The sequence below is a fragment of the Gracilinanus agilis genome, chromosome 6 (assembly GCF_016433145.1).
Source record: "Gracilinanus agilis isolate LMUSP501 chromosome 6, AgileGrace, whole genome shotgun sequence".
NCBI lineage: Eukaryota > Metazoa > Chordata > Mammalia > Didelphimorphia > Didelphidae > Gracilinanus > Gracilinanus agilis.
Window position 1 is genome coordinate 105797737 of NC_058135.1, and position 21218 is coordinate 105818954.

Below are 21218 nucleotides of genomic sequence, written 5' to 3' on the forward strand. Positions count from 1 at the left end.
TGTTGATAGTACATAAGAATGAAAGGGCCTCTGTGTGATCTGCAGTCAATCTTCCCTCTACAGACAGCTTCTTTCATATCACTACATCATCTTATTTCTGTTCTCTCTGTCTTAGATGATTACCACTAGGCATAGTGTTTCAGGCTGTGCTTTGCAGTGTTTTTATGATAAAACTCAATTGAATAATCAAACTGCTGAGAAATGCAGAATAAGAATGTGAATGAACTAAACTTATGAGTTTATTGATAGTAATGCTTTCTACATTTTTAGCAAGTTTTAGAATCTATAACAACAAGGGTTATTAGAAATCATTTAACCCAACCTCTAGATTCAAGAGTTTAAAAAATTTTTTTAATTGAAGCCCAGAAAATTTAAATGACTTCAGAGGATCATAAATTTAGACTTGGAAAGAGATCTGAGATGACAGTTAGCTAAATCCTACAGTCAAGAGACCTACAGAGGTTAGTTAAGTGACTTGACCAACAGCCTAAAGGAAGCAGGGCTGGGATCTAAATTTCCAGATTTCTTTCTGCTGCATAGTGCTTTCATGTGGATGAACCACAGCCATATTCTTGATTTTGAGAGTCTAGAAACCTACTGTCACTCAATGAAATGAAAAAAAAAAAAAGAATGCTTGTTTTTGTAACATAACAATTCACTTTTAAAAAGGAAGTGTATCTAAGCCATTGTATTAACAATGACTTAAAACAATTTCATCCAACTGTAGCTACAAAATAAAGATATGAAAGGTATCATGTCTCTTGTCTATCTAATCAACTCCGTTGTGTTTATTTTGATACTCTATAAATAAGTCTTTGATTGGATTAATCACAATACCACCAGGGGGCACATCAAGTCTTGCAGAGAGTCCTTTTGCAGAGTCCAGTAACACACATCGAGTCAATAACAGTGTTGGAGCCATTTGAGTTGAAGCTTTAGCTCAAACTGAATTTTTAATCCATGCAACTTTGCTGAGAGTGGTGTTCTCTGTGGTCTCATTCACAATTTTCTCCCTGTTTTTCATGGTCAGTGCTTGGATTGTTCATTCACAGACAAACATCATTGTGACTGATTTAACAGAAAGATCAGAAGCTGTGATTTGCCCTCCTCTAATTAATTCTTAAACTTTTAATAGAATGAAACAGAATTGAATTAACTTGCCTGAGCAAAATGGAATGCAAGTCTAAGACTCCTGCCTACTAGAGTTACAATGGGAATTTCCAGTTTGATGTTCTTTAAAAACTGTACTAAGCGAATATGTTTATTAGTTCTATGCTGAGTGCCACATGCAGTCATCGATCATAACCCCCCTGAAAATGCACTTTCTTTTACAATTGTGTTATAAAAATACAAGACATCTACCATTTGCCAACCCTAATTATTAGGACTATATTCCATTTGATGTTTCAAATTCAGTGTTAAGTGAGGTAATCTAGAAGCACAATCCTACTTTGTGGACATATGTGTTCCACGGAGGTAGAATGATGTGCATCACTTTTCAAATATATTAAATATTTTTTTAGATGTTGTTGACATGTTCCTTTATTCAGTGATTGAAGAAAAAATATGCTTCTCAATCTAGGATAAAATTATTTTAGGAAGAATTGTCTGACTTTAAGACACTAAAATGCATTATCAAAGGATCATAGGACCATAGATTTAAAGGAAGAAAAGATTTTGGAAATCATCTAGTCCAACCTGGGCATTCCAGACCCTGCTTCTTTGGATTGAAGAATTCAAAAAACAACCATTTGTTGCCTACTATATAAAGATCCCACAACTAGTCTAGGGGAGGAACAGAGTGGAGTTAGGGAGAAGCCATATAAAATAGTGGTTCAGATATGAGATTAGACTTAAAATACTGTTGTGGCCCTTGAAGATAGTGGTGGTTCTTGGGAAGACAAAGAGATCAAATCTGAAGAAAAAGAAGAGGAGAAGACTACTAACAGTGGTCACTTTTGACCAAAAGATTCATTTTATTAAGGCCTACCCTTAGTCTAAGGCAGTGTTGGTGAAGTATTGGCACCTGTGCAGAGTCAGCACTCAGGGACCTACTCTGTTCCCCCTCTTCCCAGCACCCAAGGACATTTTTTGCATGCCCTGCCCCTCTGTCCAGTCACCCAAAGTGAGCACTTCCTCCCTCCACTCTCTGGGATAAAGGGGGAGGTAAGGGGTCGGGGAGCTCACAGGCAGCTTGAAATTGCAGTCTGAGCATGCAAACTTGAAAACCTTTGCCAACATTGGTCTAAGGTAACTTATCTCTGATCTAGTTTCTCCTTTTAAGATTGGACATTTGGGATAGTGATATATTTTTAAAATGTTATCGTTGCCTTTTGTTTTTATACTACAGTAATTTTCCTCTTAATCACTTGTCTTGACAAAAAGAAAAATATTTAAACAAAGTCAAAAGACATGGTGACCATGGCTGATCATAGTTTTTTACCTTGTTCTACATAGCCCCCTACCCTGTTTCGTGTTCAGTTCTATTTAGAAACAAGGTTGTTTAATACAATTAAGAAAGTACTTTATTCAACTATATGATCTTTTGGTTCAAAAGTATAGTGGAAAGAGATGTGGATAAGGAAGCAGAAGAATTGGGTGAAGTCCAGCTGCCTTGTGACTTTAGATAAGTCTCTTCACTTCACGAGCTCCCATTTTTTATAAGTAAATGGGTATAATAATACTAACTTCACAGAGATATCATGAGGAAAGTGCTTTATGAACTGCAACCTATTGTACACAATGAGTTATTATTATTATGGTCTTGATTCATCTATAAGTGATCATTGATTCGGTTAGAGTTGATGCTTGGTTGATTTCTGTGCAAGCCAATTAGCTATTCACCTTAACCCCAAACCAGTTGTGGGTCAAATATGTGCCATTGGTCGTGAGTTTTGATCAATCAACCTAAATCCCAAATCACTAGTAGAAATGCATGCCCTGCTAATCATTGCTCACATGATTAATCTGTACACAAAAGCCAGCATGTTCTTACCTCACCTCCTACTCAAAGCCAGTCCAGTTCTAACCCAGCGCTAGAGATGCAAGGCCTGATCCTAGCAGGTGTTGGGGATGGGGCGTCCTCTGGGATGTCCAGCAGCACAGGCCGCGTGTGGCTGACCCAAGCCTGAGGTACAAAATCAAAAAATCATAGAATTTTAGAGTTAGAAGAGACCTTAATGGTCATCTATTACATTCCATGCATAAACAAGAATCTTGTTTATGACATAGCTAAAAATTGTCAGTGGTCTAGCTTGTTTGAAGAATCCCCAGTGAGAGGGACCCTCCTGCCTTTCAAGATAGCCCTTTTCACTCATGCAGAACTCTGACAGGAAGCACCTCCTCAAAGCAAGCTTAATTTGGTCTCTTTTTAACTTCTACCAATTGCTTCTTGCTTTACCATCTGGGGCCAAAGAGAATCAAATAAATCCCTTTTCCAATGTGACTGCCTTTCAGAAACTTGAGGATACCAATCCTGTCACTCTGAAGGGCTAAGCATCCTCCTTGGTTCCTTTAGCTAAGCCACAGATGGCATTGATTCATCCTGTTTGGCATATTCTTGATTGCTCTCTTTTGGATGCTCTTTAGCTTACTGATGTCATTGACAGTTCTCTGAATATGATGGTATCAGGGCAGACTATATAAGAACTATCACCTCCTTATTACTGAAGCTGTGGCCACATCCATGTGGAGGTTACATTGTTGAAGCAACTATCGAGCAATCAGTCCACTAAAGTCCCAGACTTTTAAGCATGTCTCTTTAAGCATGTCTTTGTCATAAGCTTGAGGTTGATTTTGGGAACCCACATGTTAGAGAGTTTGCACTTATCCTAATTTAGATTTTATCTGGGTTGATTTTCTCCAAAGTTCTAGTCTATGGAACTTTTGGGATCCTGACTCTTATCAGCTTGGGGTCATCTGAAAATTTGACTAGACTATCATGTCATCTTTGCCTTTATCAATGTCAGTGATTAGGATTGAGGGTTGCACCTGTGATTTTCATGGTACCCAGTAAACTCCTGGGCGAGGAATCTTCCCCCGCAAGATTACCTTTGCTGCAACTTCCAGTCCTACAGAGTTGTCCAAAGCACTAAGAGGTCTCAGGACTTGCCAAATATCACATAGCCATTCTGTGTCAGAGGCAACTCTCAAACCCAAGTCTTCCTCTTGGTTTTAAGGCCAACTCCCTCTCCATTTAACCAATGCAGATATTCTCATTGCCAACAGTTAACTAAAGGCTGAGCACAGATCCCTGGGACTGCACTGGAGGCCTCCTGACAAATTCTTAGATTTCATAGATTTTGAGTCAGAAAGGATCTAAAATCATCCAGCCCAACCTCCTCATCTTACAGATAAAGAAAATGAGTTCCTGATAGGCTAAATGAATTGCCTGAAATCACACTAAGTAGTAAGTGGCAGGATTCTACCCAGGGCCTCTTAATTGTCAAACCCAGTGTTCTAAGGCTAAAAGGAAACTCATGTCAATTCGTTCAATACCCCAATTTTACAAATAAGGAAACTGAGTGTTGGGAAATTAAATGATGTGGCAAAGTTACAAAAGTCATATCAGAGGTAGAATTTGAACCCAGTCATCTGACTAGAACCAGCACTTCTCTGACTTGACACTGAGCCATGAGAAATTATTGAGTCTAATCATTCAACTAATTTAAAGTTCATCTACTAAATCCATTCAACCCATGGCTTTCTACCTTTTCCATAAGAAGAGTTACAGAGAAGTTCATTTAGTTACTTAGGTGAATATATTATAAAAGATTTTCTTATCTAGTATTTACAAACTTCTGGAATAATTGATTAATTTTATTCATTATTTTCTGGGAAGATCAAATTTTACCTAAATGACCCATTAGATGATACCATTATATGTGTCTTCCAAAGCAATGTTCTCAGAACTGTGATAATTGAATTAAATCTAAAGATGGGCAGTTTTATCACAGAACAATGACTATTTGAAATCTGAAGGACAAATCACTAGTATCTGGTAAGTCAACATGCCCTATATTTGGTTCTGGGACTTCCTCAGGGGCTCAGCTACACTATAGGTTGTACCCTGACCTAACCAGTCATATAGGCTAATCTTCAAATGAAATAATACTAATTCTCAAGCCCATACATAGGTTCATGAAATGCAATATGTTGTACAGTATTAGATTTGTATTCAAAAGACTTTGGTTCAAACCCTAGTCAATTACTACCTGTATGACCTTGAATAAGTCATATCCTCCCTTTAGGTATGCCTCCTTAGTTGTAAAATGATAATGGGATGGATTTTGCCTAAGATTCACACACACTCTCTCTCTCTCTCTCTCCTCTCCCACTCACTCATAAAACTTCTCTGATTCTTTAATTCTTTGCTCTTCATTCAGCTTCCTCTTTGTTATTGTGTGAAAATCTGTAGGATCATGGAAGTCTGAACCCTACTTCAAAGGGAGAAAAATCAAATTGATCATTCTAGTGCATCATTCAGAAGACATCATTCCTATTTCACTGTCTCCTCATTAAGCTCCAAATTTGCCAATGGGTTCTCTCTCAACCACAACTGGAGTATAGAAAACGTGTTCTCTAAAAGCTAAAGTAACTTTCCACTTCTAAGCAATTAGTCACAAGTGTTGGGAAAGTAGAATGGGTTCCAGTTGATTAGGTACCTGCAATTCATAGCTCTGTCCACTGGGAGTGCAAAACTAACCCCTACTGTTGTAAATCATCAGGAAATCCTGCCCTTTTGTGTGCTCCTTGCAGGAGTATAGAGTAGCTTTTAAAGTTTTTAACTTTGAATGCTGGCTTCTTACTCTACCCTCCTCCACCAATTTAGATTCTTTAATCTGACAGATACCTTTACAAATTTAGACTTTCATTAGTTCCTAAGCACCTAAGGGAAATAACATTCATTAAATCTTTTTTTTTAAAACAGTTAATAACCAGATCCTGTAAAAGTATAAGGTAATTACAAATCTATCTCCAGGAAAAGGATAATTAAAATAATAGTCTTTTTCATTTTTAATAAAAATAGGAAAGTTATTAGTATTCATTCAGGATTCGAAACCCAATTGACTCAAAATTTAGCTCTGATGGAATACTGTTAAGGAAGAAACAAGGGAAAGGTGCCTTAAACAGTAAATATGGGTCCAGGTGGGTGTGTGGGAGATAGGAATGACGGGAAGGGGCCCAACAAGTAGGGAGACTGGGTTATAATGGCTGTTTGGATGTCTGTAACAGAAATGGCTGTTGGCTTCCAACTGCCACCCAGCATCAAAAAGAAGAGCCTATGGAAGCTGATAAGTAAAGGCAAGAGTTTAATAACACATTTTAATCAGGGACAAACTAAGGTAAGGGAATAGAGTTTTTCTACACTAACAGACTAAGGGCAAACCACAGGGTCAAGGGAAAGGGACTTAACTAAACTCTTCTAAGATCTAAGCAAGACAGGGCCCAAAGAAAGCAATACTGGAGACACAAGGGGAAAGTTCCTCCCAACCTGGTTCCAGCCAGGTTTGGTCAGTTTAGCCACCTGAGGGTGGCTTTACTTGGGATCTCATGGCTAATCCAGGGATGGTTTCAGGATACCAGGAGACAACTCCACCGGATCAGGTGATCCAAGGTATCCAGGCAGGGAGAGAAAGTTTGTAATGCTGTCCACCAGATCACAAACCACTTCCTACTCAGTGCTGCTCTGCAGGTCTGATGTCCTCTGCTGTAAGCCTTCACCACTCTCCAGGATCCCAGGGAATCTGGATACAACTCCCCTAGCTCTGAGATCTCCCAGGGTCAGCCACAGTTTTTTTTTGTCCCAACCCCCAGGGAGTCTCTCTCAGGCACAAGCCACTCTCTCCTTCCCCTGCATTCCATTCAGAATGTCCATGACCTCCAGATAAGGCTTTTCCTAGCCTGCTTACTCATCTACTTTTAAACTTATGCCTATTACAATACACAAAATAGTGATGGCTGTTTTGTTTGAGTTTGTTATATGACTGAACTCTTGGGATAAGGTGAAAAGGGAATCAAACTCAAAGCCAGTGAGGCACACAGGTGTAGGGGCATGCCTGATGCCTATCCCGGGCTTTATCACTTACTCTATGACCAAGGGCAACTCACTTGAGTGTTTGGGGACTAAGTTTCTCCATTTTTAAAAGGAAGGGGTTGAGCCAGATAAAGCCCCCTTTAGTCCTAAATTAATGATTATAGTAATGAAACCAAAAGAACAATATCTGACTGACAAATTATTTTTCAATAAGAAGATTGTTGTTGTGTTCAGGCACATCCAACTCTTCTTGGACCCTTTTTAGGGTTTTCTTGGCAAAGATACTAGAGTGGTTTTGCCATTTCCTTTTCCAGTTCATTTTATAGATGAGGAAACTGAGGCAAACAGGGTTGAGTGACTTGCCCTAAGTCACCCAGATAGTGCCTGAAATCAAATATAAATTCAGGTCTTCCTGACTCAAAGCCCAAAGTTGTACTCTCATGCTGTCTAGCTTCCAGTAAGGAGATTAGTGAGGCTGAAATTTGAGGAATGTCAAAGGTAAAGTCACATAATTTAAGAGACTGGAAAAGTTTTTGAACAACTATATTGTGAAATGTCAGGAGGAACCAATAAGAAATGAAATAAAAAAAGATGAAGTGAAATATCACAATTCTGTAACAGTTCAGTAAGCAGAGTTTTGGTTATTATTATTGTTGCTGTTAATTTCCAGGAACACTTAGGAAGCCAGAACTATAAGCAAGTAGTTGGCACAGTTTATAGAGTGCTCCACCTGAGGTCAGGAAGACCTGAGTTTGAATGTGTACTTAGCTGAGCAAATCACTTACCCTCTTTCGGTCGCAATTCTCCCATATGTAAAATGTGGGTAATAGCACCTATTATGTGTTATGTGGATGCTATTATTACTATCTAAAGCTAAAATGAAAATTAAACTTTAATAAATTAATTTTTCCTTGAGAAAATAGGTTAAATGACTTGCCCAATGCTATACAGCTAGTGTCTGAAGCCAGATTTTAACTCGGGACTTCCTGACTCCTGAGCCAGGGATCTATTCATTCATTGTGTCACCAGCTGACAGACTGGATGGGTCAAAGGGATACAGGTTAAGAAGATGAAGAACTCATTCTTCATGGATGTTAAAGCCATTCACAACAGTGGCATTGTGTAACATATAAAGGAAGATCCTTTTGAGGATCATTCAATTATCTGATTGTTAAAAGTGCAGAGAGAGGGTCTAAGCTGAGATGAAGCCCAGCAGAAGGTGGGACACTCAGAGCACTCAGAGCTTCAGAAAAAGAAAGGATGCCAAATAATTTCAGCCACAGATCAAATGGGTTCAACTAGACCAGGTAATCCCTCCTTAATGAGATATTCCCATACAACCTCTTGATAATATCTGCCTAAGAAACTAGGAATGAAAAATGGAAAACACCATTTTTCTGTATTCAGAAGAGTAGTATATGACAGAAAATAAATTTCCTCAGAAAGTAATACCTATGATACAGCAATGGGCAATTTCTTTCCTTTATAATTTTTTTTCAAGATACAACCTTAGTGGTTTCTTTTATCAACTTTATAACAAAAGACAGATCTTAGCTCAGATGTTTCCTTAGGATTAAAGAGAAGATCACAGGGTATTAGCAATACAGCTGTTTGCAAAAGTGTCTTTCAAAAACTTAGAAAGAAACCCTTTCTCTTGATGGACCCATTCTATTTCTTGTTGAAAGAGAAGCAAATTGTTTAATGAGGAATAAGTGTTTACCATATGCCAAACACTTTTCAAGGTACTGAAAATACCAAAACAAAAAAACAAAAATAAAAACAGCATTACCCTCAAGGAGTTTATGTTCTATTGGAGAAGGGGAATAATACATGTACACAGTAAGTTTAGTGAGATATACAAAATGAATATAAATCAATTATTGGGGGTTTGTTGTTCAATCATTTTCTGTCATGTCTGACTCTTTATGACCCCATTTGGGGTTTTCTTGGCAGAGATCCTGGAAGGGTTTGCCATTTCCTTCTCCAACTCATTTTACAGAGGAGAAAACTAAGGCATACAGGGTTAAGTAACTTGCCCAGGGTCACACAGCTACTAAGTGTTTGAGGCCAGATTTAACTCCAGAAGAGGAATCTTCTGACTTCAGGCCCAACACTCTATCCACTGAACCATCTGGCTGTCATTATTGAGTACCAGGCACTAATAATTAGGGGAAATCAGTAAAGATATTTTGCCTGAGATGGCTTGAACTAAAACTTCAAAAAAGCTTTCAGTTCTAAGAAGTGAAAGTGAGGAAGGAAGGTGTCTGTCATGGATAGCCTTGTGCAAAGGGATGAAGATGGGTACAAATATATCAGTTTGGCTGGAAAGTGAATATATGAGGGAGGCAGTAATGAGGGATTAGTTTAGGAAGAGAGGTTAGGGCCAGATTTTCAGATTTAACTCACCAGAGAAGTTTGCATTTTATCCATTAGAGTATAGTAGGGAGCCAGTGAGCTTCCTGGGTAAAGAACTAACATGGTCAGATCAATGCTTTAGAATAGTGATGGGCAAACTATGGCCCACAGGCCAGATGAGGCTCCCTGAAGTGTTCTATCCAGCTGTGCAACATTATTCCTAATCTGACGAATACAATGAGTACAATACAATACAATGAAACTTCAAAAGATTTGCCTAGACACAGACTGACAGATGAGCATTTCCTTTCCTTTGGCCCCCTCTTTAAAAAGTTTGCCCATCACTGCTTTAGAAATATCAATTTGACTGCTGGATACAGCAAATTCAATTAGGAAAACTACTGAAAAAAGTCTAGGCAAGAGGTGATGGGGGCCTGAACTAAGTTGATGGTGAAGGGCAGGGGTCAGCAAGGTATGGCTCTCGAGCCATATCGGGTTCTTTTGAGGGCCAGATATGGCTCTTTCTGCAGGAGCCATAAAGTCAGTTTTTTTTTTTCAGGTGCTGTTACAGGAGCGCACTGTGAGCACTGTACGGCTCTCATGAAATTACATTTTAAAAAATGTGGTGTTTATGGCTCTCATGGCCAAAAAGGTTGCCAACCCCTGGTGAAGGGAGTCATGAAGATTTGAAAGCAAGAGATCCTGGAAGGCAGAATTAGCAAATCTTGGCCACTGGCTGTGGGAGGAAGTGGAGAACAGAAGCTGAAGACAAATGATGGGAAGAACAGCAGCATCCTTTGTAGAGATGGGAAAGAAAAGAACCAGAGAAGCTTCAGGGAAAGGAAAAGGAGTTGCTTTGGACACTTGGGGTTTGGGCAGTCTCTGGCTGTTAGAATGCAGATGTCCAGGTGGCAGGGGGAGATGTGTGCCTAAGTAGGGAAGATGGGTAACCAAAGGTCCAAGTAGTGTGAAGAGGATTTAATGAAGTAGAAAGTGGGCCAGACAGGAAGCTTCCATTCTATTGCTGTCTCTTCCCCAAACTCATTCTGTTGCTTTAGAAAATAATTTCCTCTCTCTCAGGCTCGTCTTATAGGATAAAGGGTGTAAACTAGATAATTTCTGGGGAGACAGAAGCTTAAAAACTATTGAATCCAATGCAACACAAGCAATTAAGTGCTGACCACATACTGCTGGAAATACAAAGACAAAATGAAAAGCATTTCCTCTCTGGGATGCTGGTTCATTATACTTTTTTCATATATTTTCAAAATATTTTGAAAAGTATAATATGCTATCCAGGTGGAAAAGGACCATTGAGAAAAAGTGGCTCTATATCTTTGTCAAGCACAAATTTTATATTCCTTTTGCTCAACTTTTTTTTAAGCCCTTACCTTCTGTCTTAGTATCAATTCTAAGACAGAAGAGTGATACAGGCTAGGCATTGGGAATTAAGTGACTTGTCCAGGTTCACACAGCTAAGAAGTATGTGAGGCCAGATTTTAACCAATAATCTCCTGTCTCCAGGCCTGGCCCTCTATCCATTGTGCTATCTAGTTGCTCCTCTCAATTTCTTTTTAGAACTGATATAATTTTACCTGCTCCGGCACAAAATGCTGCTTTCCTCAGCTGATAGTTGATAATATTTCTTAACAAAAAAAAAAAAAAAAAAAGGTCCCTAGATTCCCATACTTGGAAGCTCAGTACTCAGTACAATACCTGGAATTCACTCCATAATTATCCAAGTAAGGATATATGATCTCTGTATAGGTAAATTTAAAGTTGATTTCTTTAAAAAAAAAAAACAAAAAACTTCTGGATAATCAAGGCCCTAGTATAGAATCTAAAAAAACTCTTGAAGGGAAGGTCTGTCTCACTGTTTCCAATACCTGGTACATAAGAAGCACTTAATAAAATGTAAATTTATTGCTTTAATTTACCATTGAAATGGCTAAAAACTAAGCCAGTTGATTTTTTTGGACTCATTTCAAGGTATCTATATAATTGAACTCAATGTTTTTGTAAGCTGGGTGGATTACATAGCAAGAGCGAAGGACAGACAACCTGGATACTCCCTAGTTATTCCCTTCATGTAAAGAGAACTTGAGGAAGACTATCAGCAGAATAGATGGACCATTGTGGCAAATCTATGAGAGGATATGAGCAGGCCTGGATAGGTTTTGAAGTGCATTATCAAATCAATGTGCTCACAAATTTATTGTGTACTGGAGGTCATCTCAAATTTATTTTTATATACACTATGGGATTTAAGATTTCTATCTAATTTTGAGGAAATAAATCTGTTAGAATGATTAATCCTATTTGACTTCTCAGACCTTAACTTGCCCTTCTCTCTTAATTTCAAACAGGGATTGAGGCAAGAACAATCCTAATTCTGTTTAGATTTTTTAAACAAAACATTATGATTATTTATATTTTTAATCATCAAAATATATAACAGCCATAAATGAGAAGTATCAGTTATTCCCTTTATGCCTTACAGAATATTAAAGCTAGAAGTCACCTGGAAGATCATCAGGTTCATATTACATATGATGGAACTAAAGACCTAGAAAGGCAAAGTGACTTAAATCCAAGTCTCATAACTATACTACAACAATTATTCATGATCATTTCTTCATTCTGATTTTGTTGTATCCATTTCTTCTATTACAGAGTAGTGGTTAATACATATGTTATTGCACTGAGCATTTTTTTACTTTAGTTATTTCATATGTCTTGCCAAATTTATCCGTATACCCCACATTGACATTACTTGTATTACAGTATTCCATTACTTTAATATACTAGTTTATTCAGTCATTTTCCAATGTTCGACAATTACATTGATCAAATGATTCTATTCTGGCATTCTTCCTTACATAGATATGGTCAGGAGGACTGAGGGTGGTTGATCTCAAAGAAAACTATTAAATTCATCTATTAGCTTTTGCCTAAGAAGTCATAAGGATTCTCTTTTATAAGTTATACACAAAGGAAAATAACATTGCCACCTTTCATTTAACAGACATCTGAAATTCACTTTATGCTCCCTGGATTAGACGTACTATATAAGTATGAAGTACCACTATTACATATTATGACACTGTTGTCTGGGGTCTACTTCTCATCATATATGAGATTGTGTATATATTTGCATTCTTTCACAGACTAAGCTCTCCAGACATTAACTTGACAAATAACATGATCAAGCCATCAGTTTCAGTGTGGTTCAGTAAGTTTTAAACTTCTTAATGGAAATATTTCCATATGTATTCAGCCTTAAAAAAATGTCCATTTCTCCCTTTCATAAGACATTTTATCACTGACTGATCTATAGATCAAACACATACATTTTCAAGAAAAAATTACATAGCCAATTATATATGTAAAGGAGCCTTTTCCAAAGATTGCCCATATAAAATTAAGACTGGAGTGCAAATTGTTTTAGGAAGTTTACATAAAAGTCATGCGAATGGCTTTAATAATAGGACAGAGCAAAAAAAAAAAAGTGGGCAGCTTGATGATTCAGTGGATTGAGAGCCAGGCCTAGAGATGGGAGGTCCTGGATTCAAATCCGACTTCAGACATCCTAGCAGTGTGACCCTGGACAAGTCACTTGCCTAGCCTTTACCACTCTTCTACCTTGTAACCAATACAAGCATTGATTCTAAGACAGAAGATAAGGGTTTAAAAAAGAAAAAAAAAAAGAATGGGATGTAGCATCATCAAGTGGCAGATGTGATGCTATGCCACCTCCTAAGGTAAGCTGAGTTATAGAACAGAAGGCACACATGGGGCCCCAATTTTAGTCTCAGTTTTGCTATTTTGCTGGGTAACCTTGGAGAAGTCATATCTCATCTCTGAGATGTTTTCAGTTCCTTCATTCTAGCTCTGACCTTTCCTATTTTAATGGTACTTTAAATATCTTTGTCACCTGATGGAGTATCCCAATGTTTCATAGGTCTGTGCTAAAGAGGAGGAAGAGGGAGAGGCAGAGGAGGAACTCTGATTCTCTAACTCTCCATTCTCATAATCACTCCCCAGTTCAGGGCTTCTTCTCCTTTCTCCCCACATTAGTCTCTTCTCCCTCCAAGCTAACATGATGATCCTACCAGAAGAGATGTCTTTTCACTCAGCACACTTACTTCTGACCCATGAAATACTTTGTCTTTGCTGGGCACTGGGGATACAGTACAAAGAAAGGGCAAAAGCAGGCCTCATCCTCAAGGAGCATACTTGCAATGGGAGAGAAAATCTATCAATTATTAGATGCCTAGCAGTGGTCTGCAGAATAAATAGAAGTGATCTCTCAGGGGAAGTTATTGACAAATTGAAGGATTAGGAAAGTGATCCTGTACCTGGTAGAGTTTGATCCAAGCCCTGAATGAAGTCAAACAAGGAGACAGAATAGGGTCTAGACAGGGTGACACAGTCAGTGCAAAAGGATGGAGAAGAATGTTGTATTTGAGGAACTGCAAGGTGCAAGAAAAAAACAAGGTATGTGATGACTAGAAAAGCAGGAAAGGACCAGAATATGAAGAACCTTAAAGACCTTTAAATGTATTTAATCTTGGAAGTAAGGGGGAGCCACTGAAGTTCATTGAAAGCAGAAAGGATGAGGTCACAGCACATTTTAGAAAAATCACCTTGGCAGCCAAATGATGGATGGATGGATTGGAAGGAGGCAAGACTTGAGGCAAGGAATCCATGGACTGAAGCAGTCAAGATAAGAGGTGATAGGGTCTGAACTGCAGTTGTAACTGTATGAGTAGAGAGAAAAGAATGTAGAGAGAAGATGAAGGTAGAAATGTCATGATTTGAAAACAGATTGGGTATGTGGAATGGAAGTCAAGTAACAGAGAAGTTTGGAAGGTGGGAGATAGGATTTTTTGGGGAAAGATAAGTTCTGTTTTAGACATGGGGAGTTTGAGATGCTGACAGAACATCCAGTTCAAGCTGTCCAAGGATCAGTTAAAGATGAGTGATTGTAAGTCAGAGAGATGATCAAGTGAGATTGGATAGAACAAAAAATGAAGTGGACTCAGGAGAAAACTTTGAGGGATATTCAGGCTTAAGAGAGCATGACATGGATAGTTAAATAGACAGGAGGAAAAACAGAATACAGTAGTGTTACAAAAACTGGAAGTATACAGGAGGAAGAAATCATCAGTATCAGAGACTTACAAAGAGGTCAAGGACAGGATTGCAGAAAGGTCATTATATTTAACAAGAGATGATTATAGCAGACAGTTTTAGTTAAATGACAAGATCAGAAGCCAAATTATAGAGAGTTTAGAAGATAAGAAGATACACATGAAAAGCATGAAAGAATATGAAAATATTCAAATAAAGCACCACAGTAATATCTGCAAAACCAGGACTGCAGAAATTAAAAACAATATGAATTTTTTTTCAAATGGGGCTTTCCTATTGACATAACTCCATTATACTGTGGAACCTAGAACCTGGCAGACAGTCTATGATTCATAAATATTTGCAGAAAGAGCCTCAAATGGATGGTAGTGAAGAATGGAATGTTGTTAAAATAAGATTGATCCACAAATCAAACTGTTTGGTTTCTTATAATTACTAAGACTAGCAGAGCCATACATAGGCACTTTTGCACCTAGGGCAAGCATAACAAATGACACAAAAAGTGTTCTAAGGTAGAGAGTGACTTGGACCCCACCCCATGGAAAGGGAAAGAGGTGTCTGGGTATACCAGTAGTAAAGGAAACAAACTATCTAGAAACTTTTTGTATGTAATTAAATCTTTAAAAATTGATACTATAGTCAGTTATTTCTTCATATTTGACATTCAAGGAGCCTGATAATAGGGGGTGGGGTATTACTGTTAATTCCCACTAAAAAAATTGGGGAAGGGGAGAGCTAAGAGCTTGCAGTCTATTCCCCCCTTTAAAAAACCCTCAAAGTATAATAAAATTTTAGAGTTGGAAGGCATTTTAGGGGAAATAATTAATTCAACTCCTTCATGTTGCCAAGGGAGAAACTGAGATCCCAAATTAGAGAAGATATTTGTCCAGGATCTCAAAGTAGAGTTGAACAACTCTTACTGAAATGAAGTTGGTCATTAAGACAGTTAAATGGAGCCAAAATCTCAGATTTACCTATTAGAACTAAACAAGACCTTAGAGACCATCTTGCTCAATTTCCTCATTTTATAGAGAAATCTTTATGCAAAAGATTTCCAGATATATATATATATCCAGCCCTCATCTCTCTGAGTTATAGTCACACATATGTAACTGTTTCTTGGACATCTTGAATTGGATGTTCCATAGAGCTTTAGAGTTAGTGGCAGAGCAGGAACTAGAAGCTAAGCACCCTGACTCTCACCATAGTATTCTTTCAGCCCAGTTACTGAAATATGTTTTTTTTGAGATCTGGCCAAGGCTTATTATAAGACAGTGACCCTTCCTAAAATAAGGCACCCTGGTCTACAACCAAGGATGAGAAGCCGAGAAGAGAGGTGCCTCCTTGATCCTTCCCAGGTATAATCTAGCCCCAAGCTCATTGACCCTAGGAAGGGGAGCTTAATAGCCTCCTATATGAAGTACAAAGTACTTGGATCTGGCCCATTCTAGAGGGTAAAATGAGGTGAGATATGGGTGATAAGATAGCATTCCCTATTTGGTCTAGTGTTGGATGGTGAAGGATTTGTGTCCAGAAGAGGCAAAATCCGAGATCTCCAAGTGAGCCCTAAGGTTAAGTCAGAAAGATCCAAACTTGTCAAAAAACCTCAAGGTTAAGAAATTGGAATCTCCCAGGAATAAAAGTGACAGGTTCAGGGGTTCTAAAATGATATACCATAAAGGGCTCTGGTGATCCAATTCTTTGAACCTCAAAATGCCAGAAGATCCTACCCCAAAAAAGGTATAAGTCAACACAGGAACCCATAGTAAGTACAAGCTAAGCCAACCACATTTCCCAAAAAGACAGGAAGGGGTAAACCTCACTGACATAAAGCCCCAAATTCAAGAAGTAAAGAGAGAATGAGTAAACCAAAGAAGTTTCTGAGTAGCAGTGTAAAACACCACTGTAAATAAAGAGGTCCCCAAACAGAAGATAAGAGACCCTAAAAATAATTTTTTGCAAAGACTACATGAATTAGAAGAAATTAAGCAAGAAACAAGAAAGAGAAAAAATATTCTAGAGAAAAGAATGAAGGGAGAATAGAGATCTTAGAAGAGTAGATGGTAAATCTTATCCAAAGAATGGACTCGCAGAATAGACCAATCAGAAATAGTAATACATAGAAGAATAAAAAGTTGAAAGATTGAAGGAAAAGGTAAGCTGCTATAAAAAAAAAAAAACTTCCTTGAAAAATAAGTCAAGGAGAGAAAAATTTAAGAACCACTAGAAACCTATGAGGGGGTGGGGGAGATAGAAAAGCCTAGATGCCAAATTGCAAGAAATTATAAGTAAAAACTGCCCAGATTTATTAGGAGAGGAAAAAGTTAAGACAGTATGAATTCACAAATCAATTCCTGAAATGAATCCCAAAAGGAAAAATCCCAAAATCTCAGAGGAAAAGTAAGAGTTTCCAAAAAATACTGCACATGTTCCAGAAAGAAGCAACTTAAGTACCAAGCAATCACACTCAAGATCACACAAGACCTAGTAACTTCCATCTAAAATGAAAGGAAACCTTGTAATAAAATGTTCCAAAAGGCAAAAGTTTTAGTGTCATAACCAAGAATAATAACTTGATCTGAAAGCAGAGCATAATTCTATAAGGGAAAAGAATGGATCTTTAATAGACTAAAGAACTTTCAAGTACCTCTAATAAAAAGATCAAAGCTATGTACATACACAGTGACTCAACTAAATGTTCATTTCATCAAATCCTACAGTTCTTAACCAAAAGCCACTGACCTTTCTGATAGTTATCTTTTCATCAAAGGCAAAATAAAGTAGTTCTGATTTGGCTGTATCAAAAAATGCCTCAGAATTGTTGCTTTAACACTAACATTAATTAACGTTCTTCCTTCACATTGGTGGAAAGTTTTTGATTTTCAGCCTATGTTTATGCATAGAAATTATGGAATGTTAGAGATGAAAAGGCTCTTAGCGATCACCTGGTGTAACTCCCTCATTGTACAAAGGTAGAAACTGAGGCTCAGAAAGAGTTGTAAACCCAATCAAAAAGTTATAAATTATTTATATAATCATAATACACATAATAGTTGTATATTATGACCACAAGTAATCTTAATGATGTCATTAAAATTATTATTTGACCTTTGCCTCTCATCATTATGATGATAACTTTTCCTCCATTGCTGTAGTTTGATTCCAGCTTTTTTTTTATGTTACCAATTCATTTGACCATTATTATTCATTATCTTTTCCTTATGGATGTTAGCTACAAGAATTGGCTAGTATTTTCTATTATAGTTGTGAAGTTCATCTTCAGCTGTACTAAAATATAGACCATTCTTCTTAAATCCTGAGATCTCTGACAAACTTACTGTCTAAATACGTCTCCTGACAACTTCCTCAGCTGCAACAGTCTTCTTAAAGGTCTTTTTCCTGTCATCCCTCCAATACATTTTTTATACTGCAGCTCTACCCAATTACCTTTCCTTTGCATAGATGCACTCGTGTAATTTCCTTGTTCAAAGATCTTCACTGATTTACTATTGCTTCACAAAATTCAAACTTCTCTGCTAGGCACTGAGGTCCTCCAAAACCAATTCCCCAACGTCTTTTCAGATTAATTTCATATTTCTCTCCTCCATCCCTCTCCTATATGTTTTGATAACTCTGATCCCTGAACATGCACTGTATTCTTACCTCCGTGCCCATAATTCATATATGTGGAATGCCCTCCCCTTTCATCTGTGTTCATGCCCATCCTGTAAAGCCTAAAGCAAGTGTTATTTCTACAGGAAGCCTTACCCTGATCTCTCTAGTTAGTAATGATGATCACCCTAGGGCTTCCCATCGCACTTTGTTTTATCTTTTATATCACACATCATGGCAACATTTGTATATCTTATTGCCCTAACAGACTGTAAGCTTCTCAAGGCAAAAATTCCATCTTATTTATATTTTCCATTTCCTCAAGTGCCCAGCATAGTGTTGTTCACATATAAGGAGCCTAATGAGTATGAGCTGATTGATTGTTCTAAAACTGGCAGACCCAAGTGATACTCATATCCGAAATAAAAGGGCAAGGTTCTATAGAGTATAAAAGAATTTGCAATCCCAAAGGCATTCTTATCTGAACAACACCAAAGGTCTTCAGTGACTTGTTGGAAACTCAGTTGTTGCAAAGAGCAGACTGTGCTAAATTGCTCCATTTTTATCAATTAAGGCAAAATTGCATTCCCCTTGCAACTGCAAAACAGCACAAATTGGTAACAGTTGTTTTGGCAATAATATTTATTTTCATGAATTCAAAGTAAAAGAGTGAACATATGTTGGAGACTGCAAACTTGAAAATAGTTAATAACTTACCTACTCTTTTTTAAATTTAAAGTGTTATTAAAACTCATTTTTGAAGATCAATGTAATCCACTAAAATTCCTACTTGCGTTCAAGTTAATTTCAATATATAAAGTATAAGAACTTTTCAGGCATTCCTTAAATGCTTTGAGTTGTTTTATACCTAACTCTCTTTCCTTGCTATTTGCTCACATTGAAAATATGAGAAGAAGGGGTGGGTGACTTCTTTTTATTCCTTGTTCTGCTGAGGAGGGGCAGGAGTCAAGAGAGGGGAAGCTACATGAGCAACTCCCTCAGTTTCATTATCTCCTTCCACTTCTCCTTTTCCAAGCTGTTCCTGGTCTGCTCCTCTCCCCTTCTTTTCACCCTCAACCATGTGATTGGGTAAGGTGAGCTGAGGCAGCTGTGAAAGGAGAAGGGGGTTATTTAATTGCTCTCTCACTGCCTTCAGGAAAGTGCTTATCTTCCACCTGTTGTCTTGAGTTTAGCCTACTACTTAGGATGTTTGGGATATATGTTGGGGGAGCCTGCAAATGGAACGAGGGTAGGTTTTTTGGTTATGCTTCCTCTACTTGTTTATTACTGTTCGTGATTCTCTTAATCTTTTTATCAGAAATAATAAAATAGACTTGAAATGTTTCAAAATCTTATAATTAGATAAGGTACAGGTACTGTTCTTAATACAGGCAAATGATTCAAAGATTTCTTCCTTTTCCTAAGCCAGCCCTTCATCTTTAAGTTGACTTCAAAACCTACCATGGCTGGGAGATTCATGCCTGTCATTACTGGGTCATTTAAAAAATTACCAACTACCTACTTTTTCCTATTATTCTCAAATTTCCTACTTTTAAAATTGGGCATTTTTGCAATTTGGTTAATTTGCTTACTTTTGCCAACACTCTTATTAAATTGGCTATAAATGCAAAATGGAATTAGAGGTGTCATTTTAATGCTGCAATAGCTGATATAAAGATTTTTGCAGTCACTGGCTAATTTGTGCACACTGAAATGAAGACTATAATTTCCTTAACTATAATTATCAAGTCTTTCCTGAGCCTTAGGACTTCTGTGTATCATTGGCCCATCACTACTTGACCTTTGCTAAATTAGAATAGGAATTTTGGAGTGTAGAACCCTTCAGGCACTGAGATTCTAGGCTTTATCAACCCACATTAAGTTAAAGCACAAGTTGTTTCTTATTCTAGATGTCTACACCTCAGAATTTACTCTTGTTTTTTAACACTTGTGAAAGGTTACTAAGTCAAATAGAACACTGGCTATATAAAATATATGCTAAAACTAAGATATGAAAGAGATTTGTGTTTATTTTCTCTTTTTAAATTTTTAATAAAGGAAGAAACTCAACTGGATATCCTTAATAGGTCACTGACCAAAACAGAAAGAAAACAACTCTTCTATGTCAATGACAAAGGAATGACAGCAACTACTCAGAAAAACAGAAATAAACATTTCTTCATAAAAAAGGTAACAGAGTTTTGTTCTAGAATTCTTTTTAAAAAATTAATATGCATTGTCTTAAATATTTGTTCATCTGGAAAAACTGAGATGAAGAAATTAGACAAATATTAGTAATGGAAGATTCTCTCTCTCTACAACCTTCAACCGTTCTGTGATCTTATTGTGGGGTACCCTCGCCTTCAGTTCATAGTCATTCCATCCTGTGCCATTCTTTTCTATGGTTTTAAGCAGATCCTTTACAGAAAGTCCACACAACATACTTAAGCCTTTCCTCTAGATCTTTTAACATTTTATGAATACCATAAATAGCAGACTTTTTTTAAAATGTGTTTTATTGGCTCTTTTCTTAAGATAGGAATGTTTTTTATTCTTGCAAGTAATATATATTGTTTCTGATGTTCAGGTCTCTCAAACTTGTTAATTCCTAAATTGTATTTGTTACCCCCTTGCAAAAGGCCTTGGATTTGAAGCCAAAGGTTCTGGGTTAGTATCCTAGCTCTCTCTCACTAGGCTTGTGGGTGCCTCTATCTTCCTCTGTCTCAGGCATCTATAGAGTGGACTAGATAGTGTCTGACTCACCTTTGAGCTCTAAATCTAAATGGGCCTTTAATCTCAGTGAACACCATTAAGTTCAAAAAACTGTGGGAGCTTGATAATTTTCTCTGAGATAGAGTGACAAGAGAACAAAGGACCATGGGATCATAGCTGGAGAGCTAGAAAGGTCCAACAGCTCAAACCCTGAATTTAACAGATGAGAATACTGAGGCCAAGAAAGGTGAAATAGATTACAATAAGCAGCAGAAGCATGATTAGAACATTGCTCCTCTGACTCCAGAGCCAGTGGGTTTTTCATTGTGCCACTTACTTGGAAGGAACC

The 21218-nt window shown here is 37.5% G+C and overlaps 1 long non-coding RNA gene across 2 annotated transcripts in view; it reads right to left on the reverse strand.

Moving 5' to 3' along the window:
• The window catches only part of LOC123253024, a 79419-nt gene that overhangs the window by 16205 nt on the left and 41996 nt on the right, over positions 1 to 21218 (reverse strand). The window contains exon 6 of one of the 2 annotated variants that reach the window (XR_006506535.1): positions 3001 to 3127. This is a non-coding gene — a long non-coding RNA (uncharacterized LOC123253024). Of the gene's footprint in view, positions 1 to 2995; positions 3128 to 21218 lie in introns of both variants that reach the window. The other variant, XR_006506534.1, reaches the window with a different exon arrangement.